Raw genomic sequence first — 18,394 nt, forward strand, 5'->3', positions numbered from 1 at the left:
AAGAGAGAGAGGGGGAGGGAGGGACTGTTCTAGATTACCTAAGGACATAACAATCCAATGCAGTGTTATCTTTATATCCTGGCTCAAAAACATCTATAAATGATACTGTGAAGACAATTAAGAATAGTCCAATAGAGGCAGATTATTAGTGATATTAAGAAAACAGTGTCAGTTTGGTTATATGAGAATAGCATTGTGGGCATGTGGGAAAACATCCTCCTTTGGAGATGCATGCTAGGGGTAATGCGTTATAATATCCATAATTTACTTGTAAATGGTTCTGCAACCAAAAAAAAAAAAAAAAAAAAAGAGGGGTGAAGCAAATAAAGAGAAATGTTAATAATAATTAAATCTGTGGGGTATCTGAATGGCTCAGTCAGTGAAGCATCCAACTTCAGCTCAGGTCGTGATCTCATGGTCTGTGAGTTTGAGCCCCATGTAAGGCTCTGTGCTGACATCTCAGAGCCTGCAGCCTGCTTTGGATTCTGTGTCTCCCTCTCCCTCTGCCTCTCCCCTGCTCATACTCTGTCTCTCTCTGTCTCAAAAATAAATAAACGTTAAAAAAATTTTTTTTACTCTGCAGGGTAGATTGATGATGTTTCTTGTATTCTTTCAACTTGTCTGTACATTTGAAAATTTTCATAATAGAATGTCTCAAAAGGCTTAAAATCTTGTTGAGAGCGATCTTTTTAAAAAGTTCATCCAGCTATTCTAACATATCATTCCTGCTACAGTTCAAATATATACTCTCCGGACAGAAAAAGAGCTGAGACCCACTCACTCAGTACCACCTCTTCTACAGGCTAAGTTGGCTGACAGGAGCAGACACGCCCCTCTCTCTCAAGCTTAGTTGAGAAAAGAAAGAAAAGTGAGCATTACTATTGGGCTCGAATGACCTCATGAGGTCTCCAGGACAGGAACAGAGAACCAGTACTGGGGAAAAGGGATTCGCTCAAGAGAGCTCAGATAGAGAGTATTTCCAGAATGAGCATAGCTCCGCGGATTCCCACCATCCCTCTGCCAGAAGCATCATCCTCCTTCCTCTGGCTCATTTTCTCTCTCTCCCCATCCGGTGCGTTTCTGCTTCCCTCTGCAATCACAGCCTCCCTGGCCTGCCTGTGCTCCAGGACCTGTCAGCAGCAGCGTCCACATGCAACTGGCAGTCATCCTCTGTGTTTCTCAGTTCTGATTCACCAGAGCAAGAACCAGAGTGGCTCCGCTCATCACTGTACACCCTTCGATCAATCCAATCAGCCGTGGCCAGAGAAATTGGATCAAGTGATTAAAAACAAAATTTACTGGCTGCTGAGGCATAAAAGGCTTTAGACAGGTAAATTCTCTGTACAGAGTTGCAGACAGGGCAGACAAGGATGGCATCTCTTAAACGTCCTCTTCTCTGTCCCATAGAGATTATTCTGAGCTGCAGGGAGATTTTCACAAGGATCTAAAGGAGATATTCATGGGTTTCTACATCTCTCCACAGGATCACTGTGTCCCACGAGATCCTTATCATCCCAGCTCATTAACCCAAAGCACAGATGTCTCAAAACACAGGCTTTACCTGTCACTTTGTTCTGAATTGAACCCATACTCGAAAATAGATGAAGCAAGGAGATCAATCCTCTGCCTGGGTTTAAATTACTCAAATGAATAACGGACTCTCATTGAGATCTAGTATTGCCCTTACTTACTGGCTTTATTTGCCCAGTAAAAATGTATTGAATGTCTACACCGTACATCACCCTTTGCTAAAGGAACACAGGGACACACGCAAGAAGAAGGGAGAGCCTCAGTACCTAAGCATAGGACAGTGTCATTGGGTGAGATGATATACACACTCCAGAAAACATAAATAACAAAGTAATTTCACAACATGAGGGCTGTCATAGGTCAATATATGTTAAGTGTAAAGAGAGGTCGGGTAGCTGGAAAATTCAAATAAAAAGCTTTTTGGAAGGAGGGTGGACTCAAAAGACACACTTCAAGGTGGGGAGAACAAGAAGATGGAAGAAATGTGTCAGGCAAGTCTGGAAAACAGGCAGTAGATAAATGTGACTAGAGAAGAGGATTTTATTGACAGAGCCCAGGTTGCACAGGCAGGACCCCGAATGTGAAAATCGTGGGCTCCAGCTTATGAGTAAGGATTTGGAGTCCGGAAGGGACAGGATGAGATCAGTGTTTTAGGAAGTGCTGGTGTCAGGGGTGGGTTGAGAGGCCAGAGATCTCTGCAATTTATAAAGCTTCCTCACAGATGAGTCATCTAATTCTCTCCGGGCAAATGGTTTCTTAGGAGGCTCTTAGAGGCTGGTGCAGGGCAACATTCAGAAGCCGACACGGACTGGAGTTACAGCAATTTTAAAAAGTCAACCCCCGGCGCCGGAGTGGTCAGACAGATCAATGAAGCAGAATGGAGCATCTGGAAACAGACCCAAATATTTATATTTGTATGTGCATATGAATTTAATATTTTATCAAGTGGTATTTTAGATCCGTGAAGGAAAGAGAACAATTTAATAAAGGGTTTTAAGACAACTGGCTAATGACTTAGAAAAGAAAACAAAAACCAAAAATCTAGCTGAGATCTCGCTTTACCACTTATATCACAATTTTTTTTTTAAATAGATCAAGCTATAGATCTCAAATTCTGGCATATGTTTCATCCCCCAGAGAGTCTGGTATAAGGGAGGGTCCCAGAGATTCTGATTCACTAGTTCTTAGGTGAAACTATAGTCTGTAGGCCATCCTTTGACGAGCACTTGCTTGAAGACTTAAATATAAAAGATGAAACTATAAGAAATCACTTGAAAACCAACGAATATTTATATAATATTTAGGAGCGATGCATGACATCAAAAAACTGACTGCAGAAAAGTGAACACCTTTATATTATATTTGCATCAATAAAGAGACCTAGTCCCCTGAAAAGATGGAGTAGATGTACTTTTACTATTCCTCCCGTTGAGTACAGCTGAAAACTCTGGGCATTATATATGAAACGAGCATAGGAAGACTCTGAAAGATGGAGAGCAGAAGGCAGGCTGGCTAGGGGACCCTGGGATATGCCGTGGCTCCTTTTTGCTTCATGTATCCCGCACAAGGTGGTAATGGAGAACGCAACCATCCAGAAACATCCATGGGTGCAGACAAAAAAGCCAGAGCAAAAGCCTGCTCCCTCTAAGCAAAGGACCAGGAAAGGGGCAACTTAATAAGACACAAACGTGTAGACAACACCTGCTCTATCCTTGTCAAACGCCACAGAAAAAGCTACACTCTTACCTCTGTCAGCAAAGGCTGAATGGAGAGGCTAGACCTCCACCTCCATCTGAAGGAAGGGGGGTCCTCTCCCCTCGGTCCCATGTGGTGTCAGAGGAAGGCTGACGGAGAGCCGGCCTAGCTGTGACGACATAATCAGCTGTCCCTGCACAACGTCACTGCAGGACACGCAGGAAGCAGTAGCAAGGCCCCTTGTCCCTCCCAGCGACGACATAACCAGTAGGGACCCCCACCCAGCCCACCAGGAACAAGGAGACCCTCATCCCATGTGTCAGCAAAGGCCGGTGGGGAGCCCAGGCTTTGACCATACCAGCTGTAAGGACGCAGACCTCCTCTCCCCGCCGGGGCCAGATCAAAAACAAAAGAAAAACAAAAACAGAAAACAAAAAACCCTCTACAATAGATTTAGATAAGATCCAGGTCTCATAACAAACTAAGGGCAGCTTAAGCACTATAAAAAATACTCAGGTTTCAACAGAAAATCATGCCCCCTAATAAGAACTGGGCAGATCGCAACTTGAATGAGAAAAGAAGATCAATAGTTACTGTTTTCAGCAAGATGGAAGACAGGGGTTCCCTGCCCCCCCCCCCCGGCAACAGAAACACTCCTCTAACAATCACCCAAAGACAAAAATACCTTGATGGGAGCTCCTGAGTCCAAATGAGAAGTTCCAGCACCAGGCAGAGAACAAAATCCAAGAAGACTGCAATGAAAAAAGTTAAAAAGAACAGGCTGACTTTACCCACATCTGCCCTCCCTGACCCAGCACTACTCAGCTCTGAGAACCCCGTGGCCCACAATTTCTCCCAAGGGGCAAGGAGAGCTTGACATGAGCGTCTGACTTCTCCAGCCTTTAGGGCTGTCCCCAAGGCCCGCCGGTGTCTCCCCTCACCCAGGGCCCTGAGGGAATGGGCACAGCCATTGTCTCTGGCCACAAAGGGAGAAAGAAAAGGGGAGGGGGCTTAAAACGGGGGTTAGGGCACAGATTCCCACAACCGATGCCACCCTGCGACAAACACATTCTTCTCGAGCACGGAAGGAACATCTTTCAGGATAAATCACGTGCTGGATCACAAAATAAGGCTTAACAAGTTTGAAGGTTATTATCATGCCAAGTATGTTTTCTAATTACAATGGACTGAAAGTGGAACTCGATAGTATAAGGAAAATGAGAAAATTCACAAATATATGGAAATTAAACAGCACACTCTTTTTTAAATTATTTTAGAGAGAGAGAGAGCATGAACAGGGGAAAAGGGCAGGGGGGGAGAAAGAGAGGAGAAGGAGGGAGGGAGAAAGAGAGAGAGAGAAAGAGAGCGAGAGAGAGAGAGCGAGAGAGAGAGAGAGAGAATCTTAAGCAGGCTCCACACTCAGCACAGAGCCCAAGGCAAGGCTCAAACACATGACCTTGGGATTGTGACCTGAGCCAAAATCAAGAAAAAGATGCTCAACCGACTGAACCATCCAGGTGCCCCTAAACAGCACACTCCTTTTTTTTAGTTTATTTATTTGTTTTTGAGAGCGAGACAGAGAGAACAAGCAGGGGAAGGGCAGAGAGAGAGGGAGTGAGAGAATCCCAAGCAGGCTCCACACTGTCAGCATGGAGCCCACTGTGGGTCTCAAACTCATAAACCATTAGAACATGACATGAGCCCAAACCAAGAACTGGCCATTTAACTAACTGAGCCACCTAGGCACCCCTAAACAGCACACCCTTAAGTGAACACTGGGTCAAAGAAAAACTCAAAAGGGAGTTTTCAAAATACCTCAAGAACAACTAAAACAATCACCTTGGATTCGCTGGTGCGTCCTACCTCCAATGACAAGCGTCCTTTTAAGAGACAGAAGAGAGCACAAGAACACAGAGGAAGAGAAGGCCATGGCAGGCAGAGGCGGGATTGAGCGATGTAGCCACAGGCCAAACAGTGCCTGGAATCACCAGAAAGTGGAAGAGACAAGGAGAAACTCTCCCTAAGAGACTTCAAAGGGAGCATGGCCCTGCCAAAAACTTAATTTCAGATTTCTGACCTCCAAAATGGTGAGGGAATTCATTTCTGTGGTCTTAAGCCACGAAACTTGTGGTAATTTATTGCAGTAGCCGTAGGAAACTGATATGGATGCCAACACCGAGGTGACACAGGCAGTAGACTTATCAGACAAGAATGTTAAAGCAACCCTCATATAAATGCTTCATTGAACAATTACAAATATGTTTGAAACAAAGGAAAAAAATGAAAGTGTCTGCAAAGAAGCAGAGGTATAAAGAAGAACCAAATGGAAATTTTACAAGTAAAAATTATAATAACCAAAATTTTAAAAATATAAAGGATGAGCTTAGCAGGAGAATGAAGATGACAAAAGAATAAGTGAACTTGAAAATAAAATGATAGAAATTACCCAACACAGAAAAAAAAATAGATTGAAAAAAGAATGAACAGAGAGAGTCCCAGGGACCTATGGTACTATCATAAAAGATCTAACATTTGTGTCATCGGAGTACCAGAAAGAGAGGGTAAAGAGGGTAGAACTTAATACTGTTAAAACTTTAAAAACCATTGCTGAGCACCTGGATGGCTCGGTGGCTGGGTATCGGACTCCTGATTTCGGCTCAGGTCAAGATCTCACAGTCTGGGATTAAGCCCAGCTGCAGTGAGCATGGAGCCTGCTTGGGATTCATTCTCTCCTTCTCTCTCTCTGCCCCTCCCCCTCTTGTGCACATATGTGCTCTCTCTCTCTCTCTCTCTCTTTCTCTCTCTCAAAATAAATAAACATTTAAAAAATGCGAAAACAAACAAGAAAAATATTTCGTACATATTATAGACCAAGAGTTACGATCCCTGTGCAAGGTCTATTTTAGGTTCCCTCTCCACCCACATTCCCTTCTAGCAGATCTTTCCTGCCCACAGGTTCTCTTTCTCAGCCAATTCTGATGGGACAAAGATGGTCACCTGGCCCTAGGGTAGCTTATTCATAGGTTACAAGTGGCATATGACAAAAAAGAAGTAGGTGACAATTATCTGCTGAACCAATCAGTTTCTCTTTAAACTGGTGCTATAAACCTCAGCTTTTAAAAGTATAAGCATAGAGGCGTCTGGGTGGTTCAGCCGGTTGAGTGTCTGACTTCCGCTCAGGTCATGATCTCATGGTTCATGGGTTCAGGCCCCACGTCAGGCTCTGTGCTGACAGTTTGCTCAGAGCCTGGAGCCTGCTTCAGATTCTGTGTCTCCCTCTCTCTCTCTGCCCCTCCCCCATTCATGCTCTAACTCTGTCTCTTGATAATAAATAAATGTAAAAAAGTTTTTAAATAAATAAAAAGATAAAAGTCTAGGCAGCATACAGAGTTGCACATGAGGGCTCTCAGAAAAGCAGAGAAATTCAAATTCAATATATGCAGTTTCAGGTCCCCCTGGGATGGTTTTCCTGGACCGATGGTACCCATCCCCCACCTCACCTACCAGATATGGGTCAGCAATCTCTCTTTGCCTTCATTAAAACCAAGAAAAATGGCCGCATTTGGGTCTTAGAATGTTAGCAGGAATTTAAGCCACCCCTCTCTTTCCTAGGGGTATCCACATTTTACTCTTTAACTCCTTTTGGTTCCCAAGCAAAAGAAAGGTAGGAAAGTGCTTTGAAGAAAATAGCCCTTTTTAGTCTTCCTGAAAGCCTGCCAGTCAAGGGTCGCCAATGGACATCGTGGACTAAATGAAATGTGAGGCAATCCCATTCTCAGGACAGGCTGTATAAATTGCAGGGCCTGGTACAAAATAAAAATGCAGAGCTCCTTATTCAGAAGTTGAGAATTTCAAGACAGCAACAGCAGAGTGTAAAAACCAAGCAAAGGTTGCCACCCATGAGGCTGGCCCTGCCCACACTGCACTTTTGCCATCATGGCCTGGGCCCCCTGCATAGGCCCAGAGCTGCACCATGGGCTCCCCCTTCCATGGAGCTGCAGGCCCACATCCTCCCCTGCCTTATGGCCATCCACCTGCTCAACTTTCCATCTTCCCTTGCAATCCTGGCTTCACACGAGGAACTACCTTCCCTTTCCTGTCCCCACAGACAAGTGTATAGACCCTTTTCATGTTAGGGATCCCTCTTCATGTCTGTGCTGCAGCCAATGAGGGGCAATAAGGATAACAGAGGGGACGTGGGGCTCACAAAAGTTCTCGTCATCGGGATCTCCAGGCTCCGGTCCAGATCCCCTTCTCAGAGATGTCAATTGAGATGCCTCCAGTTTGTATTCCTGGAAGTGGAGCTCACAAATCATCCCCATGCTGAGGGAAGGCCATCTAGAAGGCAGTTGAAGGTGTTCAGAACAAGCATGCCCCACTTTGGTATGTGGATTGTTTTGAGCTAAACCCAATCAAGGCCCAGAAGACTCAGGAAGGAAGTGCTTTTTACCTTCCCCTTAACTGCCTCTAAGAATTTTAGGTAGAGGGCCTGGCCCAGGAAGAGAGCAATAACTAGAGAGTGTGGTCTAGGTGTGGGGAGCTGGGAGTGCTCAGCAGCATCTATTTGCTCAAATTCCTCACTGCATCCCATGATGTCTGCATAGCACACATTTGTTTACCAAACACTCATTCTTCCCATCTTCCTGTGAATTACCTTCCTTCCCTTTATAGCCCTAGACCTCTTCCCCGCTCTTAGCTCAGGGCAGCATATAAGCATCAATTGCCTGTCTCTGGGCCTCTGACTTTGTAGGGCTTTCATATGTACAAAATTAAATTTGTTTTTCTCCTATTTATCTTTCTTATGTCGATATAATCAATAGCCCAGCCAAAGGAACCTAGAAGGGCAGAGGAAAAAAATTTTCCTCCCGGATACAGGGTTGCACGGTGATTATGGAATGCGATCCAGAGCAAGGAAAACCTGGCTACGAATACTAGTTCCACCATTCAGGGCCTATCTGACTTTGGGCAAGTTACTTACTTAGCTTCTCCAAGCCTCAGTCTCCTAGTCGTTGATGTGGGGATAATGGACACTGAGCTGGGAGGTACCGACCAAAGCCTGACACTCACTTTGAGGAGGATACAGCTAAAACCACAGACCCTGGCAGAATCAACCTCTCAGAACCTCCCCACCCAGGAGTCTCCAGAATTTCCATAGTTTCTGGTGAATAAGACAAATAATGAAGAGCAACAAAACATGATTTTAGGATGACCATCTACAGGTTACCATTTGCAGCCCGGATACAGCCTCCTATGTCAGGTGCTTGGTGAGGAGCCAGGACCAGGGGGCTCAAATGGGGGTAGTTAATACAAATTTCAGAATGGGCAGTTAAATACTATAGGTCTGCAGGTCCCCCAGGGAACTAGTTCCTGGAACATCTGGGTAAACACCAATATTGGGTTTCTCATGGTGACAAAGCTACTGTGAGTCCTTCCTATTAGGACCTGGAGGGCAGGGAGTGCCAACAGGTGTTGGGGGTTGCAGTAGCAAGAGCAGAGAGGGATGCTTGGTTTTAGAACCTCCCCATGCAATTTGCTTACCCTGTGTTCCCCACCGTTGTCTGATAAGCCACAGCAGAGCGGGAGATAAAGGCCGGCTTGCCAAGAGCTCGTTTAGAAAGCAATCCCAAGGAGCAGGCATGAGGGACAGGGAGAATAGAAAAGGGGAGGATGTTATTGAGTTGCTCCATCTCTCTAAGTCCTTCTGGGGAGGCTTATGAAATAGGTCTCAAAGGATCTGCCTGGCTAATGAAAGGGGGAAGCTTCTATCTATTGATGCTCATCCCTGTTGGTCAGGGTTGGCCACGTGAGCGTTAATTCCTGCATTCTGAATTAAGCTTCCCATCCCAAGCCCCAATGTCAGGGAAGTCCTCAAGGTAGGAAGTGAGAGGTAGGAGACTTAGGCCAAAGAGAGGCTTCCTCTGGATGCATGTACACAGAGCTGATTGAAGTCTGCTTAGAACTAGTCACTATAATAGGGGCTGATGTAAAATGTGGGACCAGAGGACTTGCAGCGTCCAAAACAATACCCATCCAGGAAGGTTGCTATGGAGATGAAAAGGGAAAGAGGAAATGGAAACTCACTTAGCCCTAAACCTAGCACATAGCAAGTGCACAAAGAATATTGGCCGTTACTGCTATAAGTGGTATCATGACTCAGATCCTTTCCTCTTCAAGTCTGAAGATACGACCCTCAGAAAAGCAGGTGCCTCTTTTCCTCTGCTGGACAGTTTATATCTTGGAGTACTTCCAGATTTGAGGACATCCAAGACCCTGGATTGCTCTGGAACGACCCCCAGGACATGTCCCTGCAGAGTGATTGTTCCCGCCGCTATTCCCCCACGGAAAGCCCTTTTTGAAAATAACCAAAAGAGCAAAAACATATGTGCAGTTGAGGAGCTGGCTCAGTAGTGTTTGGACTTTTTTTTTTTTTTTTACCCCTTTCTATCCTTTCCCAAGAAGGCAGCTATTCAAACAATGAGGTCATAATCACACAAAGATTTCTCAGGTCTAAATGCAAAGTAAAATAAATAACCCTCTTACTTGGGACCCAGAAGGGTATCCAGGGGAAAAATGAGAAAGCTGACCAGCCCAATAAGACCAAGGAAAGCTTCCAAGATGCAGCTTGAAAACCACAGGAGGCATACTGATCATTCCTGACACCGTTACTCTGATGTGAAGAACTCATGTAAGGCATTTGATTTGAATTCAAAGTCAATAAAAACTTTAAGCACAAAGAAAGAGCTCCAATCCTAGCCAGATAATTTATCCTCAAAACCCTTGGAATGCTCAGACTTTTCATTACTCATACTCCTTCCCCAGAGCAACCCCCTTACTTTTTCCCTGTGGCATATAAAACAGCAATTAATAGGAGCATATGGGGAATGGAGTGTTCTAGTTAATTGAATTTTCTAGTTAAAGAAAGACTAGCTGTAACAACCCATTGTCTCCCATAAAGTTTCCAAAACATCTGAGTCCACTTTTCTACATTATGAAGTGGATTCTAGAGGACAGAATGGAATCTTTGTTTTAGGATTCAATTTTATCTACATTTTAGTCCATCTCCATTCTGTTCACTTAAGAGAGGCGGTGTGGTGGGGGCGCCTGGGTGGCTTAGTCGGTTAAGCATCCGACTTTCGCTTAGGTCATGATCTCGCGGTTCGTGGGTTTGAGCCCCACATCGGGCTCTGTGCTGACAGCTAGCTCAGAGCCTGGAGCCTATTTCAGAGTCTGTATCTCCCTCTCTCTCTGACCTTCCCCTGCTCATGCTCTCTCTCTCTCTCTCTCTCCTAGAAATAAAAAAATTAAAAAAAAAAAAAAGAGAGAGAGGTGGTGTGGTGAACAGGAAGTGGGACTGTTTGAGAGTCAAACTTAAAGTCAACTCCCCAGGCTGTCACTTACTAGTTTAGTAATATGACCCAACTTATTAACCTCTCTGAGCCTCCCTTTTTTTTTTTTTTTTATCACTTGTGAAATGGTGGTAATAATATCTACATCATACGGTTCCATGTGCCTGATACCTGTGAGACACTCCATAAATGGCAGCATCATGATTCTCCTCAGGGCCGGCTCACTGCTAAGGGCTACAGAAGAAGATAAAGAAGGTTTGGGAGATGTTGACTCTGTTTTGATCCCAGGGGGCCCTCTGAGAGTTTCAATAACTTTACAAATAAACAAAACTAAAACAAATCAAAAAAAGTTCTTTGATATCTGCCTATTTTTCTTACCTGCCTCTTTCTCAAAAAAGAGAGAGAGAGAGAGAGAGAGAGGGAGGGAGAGAGAACAGAGAAAAACATACTCTTCTTCTCTGGTCTCATGAATCCATACGTCTTAAGTGTCTGTCAGCTCACACTCTGTCTACTACACCTTATCTGTAGAGGAACAGAATAACTCCTATAGTTGCAGGACCAGAAGGCACCTTCCAGTTGTCACATACGAGACACCACAAGGCCCTACCTGCTCAAGTAGACCTTCCCTCAAATCTGTTACATGACTTAAATTTCTTCTATCAAAGTCATCCCTTTGAGGTAAGGCTCTTTAGAAGGCTCCACTGGTTGCCAAAGAGAAAACTCTCTTCTTTCAAGAGATTTGCTCTAGTATGAGTTTACCAGGGGCGCCTGGGTGGCTCAGTTGGTTGAGTGTCTGACTTTGGCTCAGGTCATGATCTCACGGTTTGTGGGTTCAAGCCCCACGTCAGGCTCTGTGCTGACAGCCAGCTCAGAGCCTGGAGCCTGTTTCAGATTCTGTGTCTCCCTCTCTCTCTGCCCCTCCCCTGCTCATGCTGTCTCTCTCTCTCTCTCTCTCAGAAATAAATGAGAACATTAAAAAAATTAAAAAAAAAAAAGAAAGAATGAGTTTACCAGATTAACTAGTATTCAGGAGAAGTCCTTGTCATCTGGTGTCACTTTAGTCTACGTTTTGTCTAAGGTTCCCTCATTTATAGTCATGGCTTGGATCCTCAACCTCAACTCCAGCCCAAGTAATTCCTCCAAACATCACCCCCAGACATTCAATAGCTTAACATCTCCAGTCAGGTGTCTTCAAAGTACTTCACAATAACCAGGCCCACACTACTTCCATACCCATCCTGCTCCAAGGTTCCCTATCTCAGTGACTGGCACCACTGGGCACCCAATTAATTAAGCCAGAGACCTAAGACACATCCTTCATTCATACCTCTCCTTCATTTCCAAAACACTAAGTTCTGTTGATTTTACCTTCTTTTTTTTTTAAATTTTTTTTTAATGTTTTATTTATTTCTAGGAGAGAGAGAGAGAGACAGGGTGAGCAGGAGAGGGTCAGAGAGAGAGGGAGTCACAGACTCCGAAACAGGCTCCAGGCTCTGAGCTGGCAGTCAGCACAGAGCCCGACGTGGGGCTCGAACCCACAAACTGCGAGATCATGACCTAAGCGAAAGTCGGATGCTTAACCAACTAAGCCACCCAGACGCCCCTGATTTTACCTTCTAAGGATCTTGTGAACCCATCCACCACTCTGAATCTCCACTCTCATTCCTTAACCCAACCGAACATCATGTTCTGCCTAAATATCCACTGTCTAAGTGACATCCCCTAAAGTCTGCTTTCCACACTGGAGCCAAACCTCGTTCTTATAAGAAATTAGATTGGGGGCACCTCAGTGGCTTAGTTGGTAAAGCATCCAACTGTTGATTTTGGCTCAGGTTCATGATCTCATGGTTCGTGAGATTGAGCCCCACGTCAAGCTCTGTGCTGACAGAGTGGAGCCTGCTTGGGATTCTCTCTCTTCCTCTCTCTCTCCTCCTCCCCTTCTCTCTCTCTCTCTCTCTCTCTCTCTCTCTCTCTCTCTCAAAGAAATCAGATTAATCTGTATTGTTCCTCAATCCAAATCATTCTATGGCTTCCCACTGTTAATAGGATAAAGTCCAAAATCCTCAACGTGTCACATTAGGATTCCATTTGCCTCCCTAGCTGTATATCTCACTACTCTTCCCCTCCTTTCTCTGAGCTACTTTTGCCATTTTCCAGTTTCACACACATATCCTCCCATATCAAGGCCTTTGAAAAAGCTGTACTCATTGCTTGAAATGCTTTCTTCAATCCCATTCCTCTTTGTATAGCTAATTTCTAATCAAGCTCCAAATTTTAGCTCAACTAGTACTTCTTTAGAAAGTCTCCCATGGGATTAGGAGGAACTTGACGGAGGAACAAGGGGGAGAAGAAGGGCGGAAATGGTGGGGGAAAGAGAGAGAGGCAAACCATGAGAGACTCTTGAATGCTGACAAAAACTGAGAACTGATGGATGTGGGGGGGAGGGGGGATGGGCATGGAGGAGGGCACTTTGGGGATGAGCACTGAGTGTTATGTAGAAACTAATTTGACAATAAACTATTTGTAAAAAAAAAAAAAAAAAAAAAAAATAAAAAAAAAAAAAAAAAAAAGTCTCCCATGATCCCCAAAGATGATCAGGGATTCCGTGAGGGAGGTAAGGTACACAACCATTAGAGAATATATATTAGAGTTGACTGGAGAATTTTTCAAAATGTATTTTCAAAATATATGTGCCTTCTGACTCTGCCCTAATCTTTCATACTCTGTCTCTGTCTCTCTCTCTCTCTTTCACACACACACACACACACACACACACACACATGCGCGCGCACACATGAACATACATGTACACCACCTCTATTACCAGATTCTTATTTGATGCTTAAATATGCCCCAGTTAAGATACCATTAATTTGTATTATTATTAGCCATTATTATGAGTGGGAGTGTGTTATGAGCTTCAGAAGCATGGAAGTGGGAAAAAATGAGAACTGCTCTTCTAGATGGCCTGCAAGATGCCTTCCCACTACAGCTCTGTAATTCTCTGAGGTGCAAAGTATCATTCTAGGACCCAGTAAGTGCTCCCCTGGAAGTAAGTATGGGGCAGCAACACAACATAGAGCTGGAGGGGCCAGATAAATGGCAGGATACCAGTTAAATTTGAATTTCAGATAAACAACAAATAGTTTTGTAGTGTCAGTATGTCCAATGCAAAGTTTATTTTTTTAATCTTTATTTATTTTTGAGAGAGAGAGAGGACATGTGCGTGTGAACAGGAGAGGAACAGAGAGGGAGGGAGACACAGAATCCAAAGCAGGCTCCAGGCTCCGAGCTGTCAGCACAGAGCCCGAGGCTCGAACTCACGAACCACAAGATCATGACCTGGGCCAAAGTCGGATACTTAACCTATGAGCCACCCAGGTGCCCCAGTCCCATGCAAAATTTAGGACATCCTTATACTAGAAAGATCTTTGATATTTATCTAAAATTCAGTTTAGCTGGTGTTCTATATTTCTATTTGTTACATCGGCCAACCCTACACAGGACAAATCTTTGATAAGTGGGAGAGGGTGGTGGTTAAATTCTTCTCCCTTCCAGAGGACTGTCCTGAGACATAGTAGTTCATATAGCATGACAGGTCAAGATCAAGCAAGCAGCAGCCCTGGACAGCAAGCGGTGGCCGACATTCACACATCAGCTCTCTTCCTTTCCTGACTCACTGCCCTTCTCCCTAATCTTGCTTCCCTGGCAGCAAACCCCCTAAGCCGCTTTGGCTTCCATGTCAGCTTTGGTCTTAGGTTTTACTTCCTAGGAAACCCTGCCCTCAAGAGACAATGGAAAAATAAACTGTGGGTTCTTCACATAATGGATTCCAATATAAGACTTCATGAATATGAACCAGACTTATATACATCAACATGGATGGATTTCGAAATCGATGTTAAGTAAAAATAGCAAATTGCCAAAGAACATGCAGCATTTTACTATTAATATTCCTTTTAGTATATAGAACAATACTTACATTATTTATGGAATATATAAAAAGTAGTAAAATATAAAATTACAGATGAGAACAAAACAAAGCTTGAGGATGTGGGTTATCCCCAGTGAGGTAAAGAGGTAGCAGGGCGAAGGATGAGGGTGCATGTAGAAAGATTTTAAGACTTTATCTTAAAAGATACAAAAAAGATTTTAAGAAAAGAAAGACTGTTAAGATTTTATCCCTTAAAGAAAAAAACCTATTGGAAGCAAATATTGCAACCTCTGAATATCTGCGAGGCGTAAAGGGTGGGTCTATGGTATATGCTTCCCTTTATTTTTTTTATCTGGTTGGTGTTTTGTAATCCTTAAAAACCCAATTACATTTAAAATCAGCTGCTTCTGACTTAACAAAGGACAAAACAAATAGAAATTGATTTCAGCCACACTACAGAAGACAAAAGAAACCGTGAGACACCAGAGTTAAATTGCCCGGAGGGAACGTGGAGTCTCTCTCTTTTCATCTCTCAGGCATTGCAAGAGGCATTTTGGAAGACACGGTGATATGTAAAACAGCCTAGTACCAAAAAGCTGAAAATCTAGGTCCTACTTACAAAGAACTGTATTCTAAATATTTATTTGTAAGTCTGCTGGTCAGAATTGAAGCCTCAAGGAAGATTTCCCCATAAAGAAAAAATTGTTATCAACTGTGGTTATATTCTTAAGTTAGCCCTCAAAAGACCTATTTGTTCTATAATATGAAATTATTGAATTCCAGAGGTGGAAGGGATCTTAACATAATTGAAATTCTGCACATTTGCAATGAAAAATAGTCGAAAACAACAAGTTTCGAAACTGGTAATGAAACAGCACAGAAAACAATAGAGTTGAATAAGAAATAGCTTTTTTCATTATCTTGAATGCTGAAGTTTGAGGACAAGAAGAACTAATTAAAAACAGGTTGGAAAGCAAGGGAAACTTGCAGAAAAGGGAGGGGGGAGTTGGGGGCATTCCAAGGACTTTTAAGGTTGATGGCACTGGCTTTCTTGTCATTTATACTTTCTACATTCACTTTAAACAAAGGGCTGTTACTTCCCTTGATAGTCAAGTGATTACTGATGATCTTCTATACATTTTTCTACCATAATTAGGGATTTATGATTCAACGAATTGAGACCAGAAGAGACCATGTGTGTGCGCACATGTATGGATGCCTCTGTGTGTGTGTGTGTGTGTGTGTGTGTGTCTGTGTGTGTCTGTGTGTGTGCGCGCACACACGCACATGTTAGTAAAAAGATTGCTGTAGGGGGTCTTAGCTAAATTCGGAGTGGAGAAGGGAAGGGAAAAAATCAGCTGAAATGTACCACGGTTTGGGCACAATCCTCCTAAGGTAGAAAAAAAAAAGAAACAAATGTAGATCAAACATGCCCTGCACTAGCTACCAGCTATATGACTGGGCAGAGACAGTATAGCTATGGTCCAAACAGAAGCCAAGTACAAAATAAACACATGTTCCTCAAAAACTACACAGAATTACCACACGATCCAGCAATTCCTCCTCTACGCGCAAAGACTCTAAAAAGTACAATCTCGAAAAGGTATCTATAGTAGCATTATTTACAAGAGCCAAAAGGTAGAAGCAACGTAAGTATCCATTCACAGATAAACGATATGTGACCTGCACATACGATGGAGTATTACTATTCAGCCTTAAAAAGTAAGGAAATTTTAACCCAGGCTACAACATGGATGAAACTTGAGGACATCATGCTAAGTGAAAGAAGCCAGTCACAAAAAGACAAATACTGAGGCACCTGGGTGGCTCGGTCAGTTAAGCATCCAACTTCAGCTCAGGTCATGATCTCACAGTTTGTGGGTTCACGCCCCGCATCGGGTTCTGTGCTGATAGCTCAGAGCCTAGAACCTGCTTCAGATTCTGTGTCTCCCTCTCTCAGCCCCTCCCTCTGTCTCTCTCTCTCTCTCAAAAATAAATAAACATTAACATTTTTAAAAAACACAAATACTCTATGATTTTACTTACATGTGGTACCAGCCACAGTCAAATTCGTAGAGACTGAAAATAGAATGGTGGTTGCCAAAGGCTCGGGGAGAGAGGAATGAGGAGCTATTGTTCAATGGGTATAAAGTTTCAGTTCTGCAAGGTGAGAAGACTTCTTCAGATGGAGGGAGGTAGTGGTTGCCCAACATTGTGAAGGTAGGGAACAGTACTGCAGGGTACACTTCAGAATGGTTGAGATGGGAAATGTTTATGTTACATGGATTTTATAACAATTAAACATACTTAAAGAAATACATAATAAAAATAAAATAAATACACCCCAGCGTTGGGGAGATGCTGGTGGGGCAAATGGAGTGGCCTTGAGGAAGACGCAAAAGGGATTGAGCTCTGTCATAATGTCAGGTGTCTGTAGTCACTTCTGACATAGCACCTGGGGCTTCCTCTTCTTCACACTTATCACTACTGCAATCAGGTATTGGCACGGCAACGTTGTGATGCCTCTTTCCTCTCAATCCCAAGAGCAATGAAGGTAGGAGCTACATCTGCTTGCCCACCACTCTACCTCCTGGGCTGTCATACTGATTGACACTTCAGGAGACTTAGCAATACTTGTGGAGTGAATGAATTTGTGGCCACAGAAATAACCATCCCTTAAAAGTCCAATTACAGTAAAAGAAAGAAATTTCAAGAAATAGAATGTAATGGAAAACTAAATGCTACAGGTGATAAGACACCTGAATACCAAGGTAAGCAATGTCACGGTGTGCGGAAGTTTGCACAGAGAAGGAGGAAGCTGACTTAAGTCCTGACCCTGTCCCTGATCCACTTTGTAGGTGACCCCCAGCTGGGCAGTGGACTCTTCACTGCTACTCCATGCTGAATATGACCCACTTGCGAATAATTAAATACAGATCATTGTACTTGCAAGGTCTTCTGGTTTTATTTGCAAAGTTTCTCTTTTGCCCTGTGGGTGTATGATTAAAAGGAGAAAACTAATGTGATTAATAGGATCTTAAAGTTCTGATTCTCCAAATACCAATTTCTCTGAGCTGTCCTTACTCCCCCTATAAAACTGGCATGGCACTAACATTAAACTTTTTGGCACCCAGGTCTGATGAATTTCTAATAAAGTAAACTAAAGCTCTTTATAAGTTATATATATATATATAATACATATAATATATATACGTTTATAATATATAAGTTATATATAAGTTATATATATTATATAAGTTTTATATATATATATAGTGAAAATAACACCTTGAATTTATACAACAGCTTCAAAAAGGTTGCTTCATTTATCCATCAAAAGAGAGAAAGGGAGATGAACTCTCTTTGGGTAACAAAAGGAAAAATACAAGTAGTAGTATTCTCCTTGACTGCAGAATGAATACAAGAAGCAAAGAAAGGTCAGGGAGCTTGCCCAAGGTCACTCTGGAAGTCAGTGATGGAGAGGAGAATAGAACCCAGGTTTCCAGGCTCCTGGCCCAATGCATTTCTTTCAGGGCAATAAATTATAAGACTGGTTAGGTTTCTAGATCCTCCAGATGTTGCCATTCCCTCAATGTCCTTGTGCCGCCACCCAATGCTTTCACATTTTTTATGGAGTTAGATGAAAGTCTCCCTCCTCCTGACAGCTTTATTACCCCCAAGAAACCATTATCTCCCTCTAACTCAGAAAGTTATATGCAATTGTTGGTGCAGTTACCAAACAGGAGTCAAAGACATTTCTATGATTGATGCACCCTTCAGTGGAAAACAGCTGAAAATATTACTGCTTTGATATTGCCATTTTTTTTTCAGGCCTAAAGGTTAATCAGTTAACAATGTTACACAGAGAGTCTTTTTCAAAGTCCAACAA

General features: G+C 43.2%; 1 non-coding gene across 1 annotated transcript; it reads left to right on the plus strand.

Moving 5' to 3' along the window:
* Nucleotides 1-11,337: 11,337 nt before the first annotated feature.
* Nucleotides 11,338-11,422, plus strand: TRNAQ-UUG. Its single transcript has one exon. It is a non-coding gene; the product is annotated as a tRNA-Gln (tRNA).
* Nucleotides 11,423-18,394: the final 6,972 nt, after the last annotated feature.

This window comes from Hyaena hyaena, unplaced genomic scaffold (genome assembly GCF_003009895.1).
Source record: "Hyaena hyaena isolate Hyena2069 unplaced genomic scaffold, ASM300989v1 scaffold_33, whole genome shotgun sequence".
Taxonomy (NCBI): domain Eukaryota; kingdom Metazoa; phylum Chordata; class Mammalia; order Carnivora; family Hyaenidae; genus Hyaena; species Hyaena hyaena.